Source organism: Arachis duranensis, chromosome 10, assembly GCF_000817695.3.
Source record: "Arachis duranensis cultivar V14167 chromosome 10, aradu.V14167.gnm2.J7QH, whole genome shotgun sequence".
Taxonomy (NCBI): Eukaryota; Viridiplantae; Streptophyta; class Magnoliopsida; order Fabales; family Fabaceae; genus Arachis; species Arachis duranensis.
Window position 1 is genome coordinate 11,583,010 of NC_029781.3, and position 5,691 is coordinate 11,588,700.

General features: G+C 46.4%; 1 protein-coding gene across 1 annotated transcript in view; it reads left to right on the forward strand.

Annotated features, from left to right (window-relative positions):
• The window catches only part of LOC107469166 (serine/threonine-protein kinase SAPK2-like), a 37,330-nt gene that overhangs the window by 4,729 nt on the left and 26,910 nt on the right, over window positions 1-5,691 (forward strand). The window lies entirely within an intron of this gene.

A 5,691-nucleotide genomic window follows, 5' to 3' on the forward strand; every position in this document is an offset into this window, starting at 1 on the left:
CCCGGGTCCTGAAGACCGGGTCTGTTTTGGGAGAGCTAATGAGGCGGCCCCTCATTTTTTCTTCATGTATGAATGTATGATCACCCGTTTGGGTGTTTTTCTTCCCTTCTCCGATTTCGAGATATCTGTTTTGCATCACTGTAGAGTTGCCCCTACTCAACTTCACCCCAATTCTTGGGGTTTTTTGAAGATTTATCAGTTTATCAGCCATGCTCTGGACTTCCCGACCTCTTTGAGGATTTTTTTCTTTCTCTTTCATATGACTAAGCCCTTTAGTGGGCTAAACAACAAGTAGCAGTGGGTATCCTTCCGAGCCATTCAAGGTCGGAGGATTTTCACCCTTTTTGACGAATCTTTCCACGACTTCAAAAACTTCTTTTTCAAAGTTCAAGCCGTAGAGGGTCACCACCCCTTTTTTCTGGACGAGCGTTCCTCCCCTCGCTTTCCCCTTTACTGGTTGCCGGCCTCCCCTTGCGAAAAGATTGGTCTAGATGACCTAGACGAGGTGGAGGCGGCCATTGTAGGGTTTTTCCGAGAAGCATGGGGGAGGGCTCCGTACTTGGATACCAGGAAAATCCTCCAAGGAACTCCAACTTTTGTTCAATCTCAACTAGGTAGTGCATGCATTCTTTATTTTGTTACTGCCGACTTACATTCTACCGACTTGTAACTTTTGTTAGTTGCTTTCTTTTGTAGATATGGCAAAAAGGAACGCTCAGGAGGCCTATCAAAGGGTCCAGGAGGCTAAGGCAAAGTCTCGGGCTAGGGCCAAGACGGTCATCTCTCCACCTCCTCCTCCTCCTAAGAATGTGGGTACTCCCTCTCAACCCCTTGTCATTTCTTCCTCAAGTTTGCCCCGACCACCCCCTTCTGCCCAAACTCTCTCCGAGCCCGAGAAGAAGAAGCGCAAGACTTCAGAGTCTGGCCCTTCTTCTTTTGATGGCGGGGTTAAGGCGGATGCTCTGGCATTCGTCCGAAAGAACATCTATCCTTTTATAAAGTATGGATGATGTTTCTGTTCGAAACCACCTCACCGCCATGGCCGAGGAGAGTTTTAGGACAGCGGGTGTTTGTAACAAACTCTTGGACATTTTTGAGAAGGCTCCCCTCAGCTCTTTAGGGGCATCCTCGAGGGTTGAGGAGTTGGAGGGGAGACTTCTCATTTATGAAAAACATGAGAAAGAATTGAAAGAGGAGAGAGATAGACTGAGGAAAGAGAGGGATCACCTTAAGGAGGAGGAGGGTAAGCTGCGGGCTCAATGCACCTTGGAGGCAAATTTGAGGAAAACAGCGCAAGAGAGCTATCACAATCTTTTTCAAGATATTGTTGCTGTGAGGAAGGACTTGCTGAATTCCCGGAACGCATACGCCGAGTTGGAGGATTCTATCGCCGAGGGCGCCGAGGAATCTTGGAGAATTTTCTTGGAACAAGTCAGAGTTATCGCTCCCGACTTGGACCTTTCTCCTTTACATCCTGACAAGGTAGTTATCGATGGCGCTATCATTGACCCTCCTGTCCCCGAGGTCGTTTCCGAGTCAGACCTAAAGACTCGGGGGCAGAGGATTATAGAGTCTCCTCCTCGCTCCAAAGATGCTCCGAGTTCTTCAATCCTTGCCCCGACTTCCTCTTCGGCTCCTCCTCCCGGTCCTGGTGGCGCTTCCCCTGGTGGTGGTGATTCCTCTACTCCGATCAAAAAATGACTTCTATTTTTTTATGGCTATATGAGGGCCCGGCCTGTGGGTCCCCCCTTTTTTAAACTTTATTTCTCTGTTGGTGGTTGTGAACAATTGCTTTCTGGCCTTTTAAGGCCGTCAACAAAATATTCCGATCCGTGCCCTTTTTTGGATAAGGGTTTAAAACAAAATAAATACCCTTTTTTGGATAAGGGTTTTAAGTTACCTTGTGCGTGTACATGCTTTTCTGTTTTGGATATGTTTGATCTTTTCGGAAAAAACCTTTTGTTAGCTTGTATTGTTTTCTCGAGCCCTTTAAGTTCAAAGGCTTGCATGCAACCTTTGAACTTTTTCCAGGTTTTGATATCTCTTTTATTATCCTTTATACTCAACTTTGCTTTAGTGAATTTTTATGACTTAGGTTATTTTTGCGATGCGTTTTTCATTTACTCGGAATATATCCGAGTTTTTCTACTCGGGTTCTTGTCTTCGACTTATGAGTCGGACTGTTCCCGAGTTTAATACGATCAACTCATATAACCTCTTTACGCCGACTTGTACCTCGTCGTTTTATCCTGACGACCATGTTAGGTCGGTTCATGGGATTTTCACGTTTTGTCGAGCTTAAGTCGGCGCGTTTCGTAGAAAGACTTATGAAAATAAAGGAGGATTTTAAGAGAGATATTGTAAAAAAGATCTTTATTAATTGGGAAGGTACCTTTTTGCTACTAAGGGTCTTGACAGCATGTTTTCCCTTAGCCTCTACTATGATGCCTCGTTAAAAACCCCTCTCCAGAAAAAACCCTTTTTTGGGAAAAAATCATGAAGCTGGGAAAAGAGTACATCAGGGAGTAGAGTTCGCTTCTAACTGTAGTACCTTTTCATATTATAAGCATGCCACGACCTTGATAGCTCAGTGCCATCCAGGTCGGTTACTTTATAATAACCTTTCCCTAACACTTCCTTGATTTTGTATGGCCCTTTCCAATTTGCGGCGAGCTTTCCTTCTCCCGATTTGTTGACTCCAATGTCGTTTCTGATTAGGACCAGATCATCTAAGGCAAATGTTCTTCGAATGACTTTCTTGTTGTATCTGGTAGTCATCCTTTGCTTTAACGCCGCTTCTCTTATCTGGGCATCTTCTCGGACTTCGGGGAGCAAATCGAGCTCCTCTTTGTGCCCCTGTACATTTTCGACTTCATCATGGAGAATTACCCTTGGGCTTTGCTCATTGATTTCTATGGGAATCATGGCTTCTACACCGTAGACTAGTCGGAAGGGTGTTTCTCCTGTGGCGGATTGGGGGGTTGTCCTGTAAGCCCACAGCACTTGGGGGAGCTCTTCAGCCCAAGCTCCCTTTGCTTCCTGTAATCTCTTCTTCAATCCTGCCAGTATGACTTTGTTAGCTGCCTCGGCTTGCCCATTGGCTTGTGGGTGTTCCACCGAGGTGAATTGATGCTTGATTTTCATATCTACCGAGGTGAATTGATGTTTGATTTTCATACTGGCTACCAAACTTCTGAAGGTGGCGTCGGTGAATTGGGTTCCATTATCTGTGGTGATAGAATAAGGTATTCCATACCTTGTGATAATGTTTTTGTAGAGGAACCTGCGACTTCTTTGGGCAGTGATGGTGGCTAATGGTTCTGCTTCTATCCACTTTGTGAAGTAATCTATTCCCACGATCAAGTATTTTACTTGCCCTGGTGCTTGGGGAAAGGGACCCAACAAATCCATTCCCCATTTTGCGAAAGGCCAGGGGGAAGTGATATTGATGAGCTCTTCTGGTGGAGCTACGTGGAAATTCGCATGCATCTGGCATGGTTGGCATTTTTTCACAAAGTCTGTGGCATCTTTCTGCAAGGTCGGCCAATAGAATCCTGCTCGGATTACTTTTCTGGCCAGCGACCTTGCTCCGAGATGATTTCCGCAGATCCCACTATGTACTTCCTCCAATACCTCGGTGGTTCTCGAGGTCGATACGCACTTCAGCAATGGTGTTGATATCCCTCTTCTGTAAAGGACATTCCTCACCAAAGTATAATGCTGTGCTTCCCTTCGGATCTTTTTAGCTTCTTTCTCCTCCTTGGGGAGGATGTCGAATTTCAGGTATTCGACCAAGGGATTCATCCATCCGAGGTTTAAGCCGACTACCTCAAGTACCTCTTGCTTGTCTTCCGTTTTTGCTACTGAGGGTTCTTGGAGGGTTTCTTGAATCAGGCTTCTGTTGTTTCCTCCTGGTTTGGTACTTGCCAACTTGGATAGGGCATCCGCTCTGCTATTCAGATCCCGAGTTATGTGTTTGACCTCGGTTTCCGCAAAGTGCCCTAGGTGCTCCAAGGTTTTTTCTAAGTACCTCTTCATATTGGGATCCTTTGCCTGATATTCTCCGCTTATTTGGGAGGTCACCACCTGTGAGTCGCTGTAGATCATCACCTTTGTAGCACCAACTTCTTCTGCTAATTTTAATCCGGCGATCAAGGCTTCATATTCTGCCTGATTGTTTGAAGCCGGAAATTCAAATTTTAAGGAGACCTCTATCTGGGTTCCTTTTCCGTCTACCAATATTATGCCTGCGCCGCTCCCTGTTTTGTTGGAGGATCCGTCTACATAGAGTTCCCATGTAGTCGGTTTTTCCTCTTGTTCTCCTGCATATTCTGCAACGAAGTCGGCGAGGCATTGGGCTTTGATTGCTGTCCGAGTTTCATATCTCAAATCGAACTCGGAGTCTATTGCCCATTGAACCATTCTCCCGGCAACATCCGTCTTTTGGAGGATTTGCTTCATGGGTTGGTTTGTGCGGACTCTTATTGTATGAGCCTGAAAGTAAGGTCATAGCCTTCGTGAGGCTATTACTAAGGAGTAGGCAAACTTCTCTAGTTTGTGGTACCTTAGCTCAGGGCCTTGTAGGACCTTACTGGTAAAGTAGACCGGGTGTTGACCGACCTCGTCTTCTCTGATTAGGGCTGATGAGATAGCCCTGCTTGCCACGGATAGGTATAGGACAAGGTCTTTTCCCGGTACTGGTCGGGTTAAGATAGGAGGTTGGCTTAAGAATTTTTTGAATTCTTGGAACGCCTCCTCACATTCCGGAGTCCATTCAAACTGGCATCCCTTCCTTAATAAGGAGAATAATGGAAGGGATTTTAGTGCCGATCCTGCCAAAAATCTGGAGAGTGCTGCAAGTCGGCCATTGAGCTGTTGAACCTCTCTTAAACAAGTCGGGCTTTTCATTTCTAAGATGGCTCTGCATTTGTCGGGATTGGCCTCAATCCCCCTTTGTGTCAGCATGAAGCCTAGAAATTTCCCCGCTTCTACTGCGAAGGCGCATTTTGTGGGATTTAGTCTCATCCCATGCAACCTTACAGTGTTGAAGACTTGTGAGAGGTTCATCCCATGCGACCTTATAGTGTTGAAGACTTGGGAGAGGTCGGTTAGGAGGTCGACTTCTTGCTTGGTTTTTACTAACATGTCGTCGACGTATACCTCCATTAGGGTCCCTAGATGGGGGGAAAACACTTTGTTCATCAGCCTTTGATACGTGGCTCCTGCATTCTTCAGTCCGAATGGCATGACCACGTAGCAATAGTTGGCTCTTGGTGTGATGAACGATGTTTTCTCCTGGTCGGGTTCATGCATCGGGATTTGGTTATATCCCGAGTAGGCGTCCATGAACGATAGGTATTGGTACCCCGAGCTGGAGTCCACCAGGGTATCAATACTCGGTAGAGGATAAGGGTCCTTAGGACATGCCTTATTCAAGTCGGTATAGTCGACGCACATTCTCCATTTACCATTCTGTTTTTTGACTAGCACTACATTGGCTAGCCACGTTGGGTATTTGACCTCTCTAATAAAGCCGGCTTCCAGAAGCGCCTGTACTTGCTCTTCTACTATTGAGGCTCGCTCTGGGCCGAGCTTGCGTCTTCTTTGCTGTATAGGTCGGGATCCTGGGTAAACCGAGAGCCTATGGGACATGAGCTCGGGATCAATCCCGGGCATGTCGGAAGCCTTCCA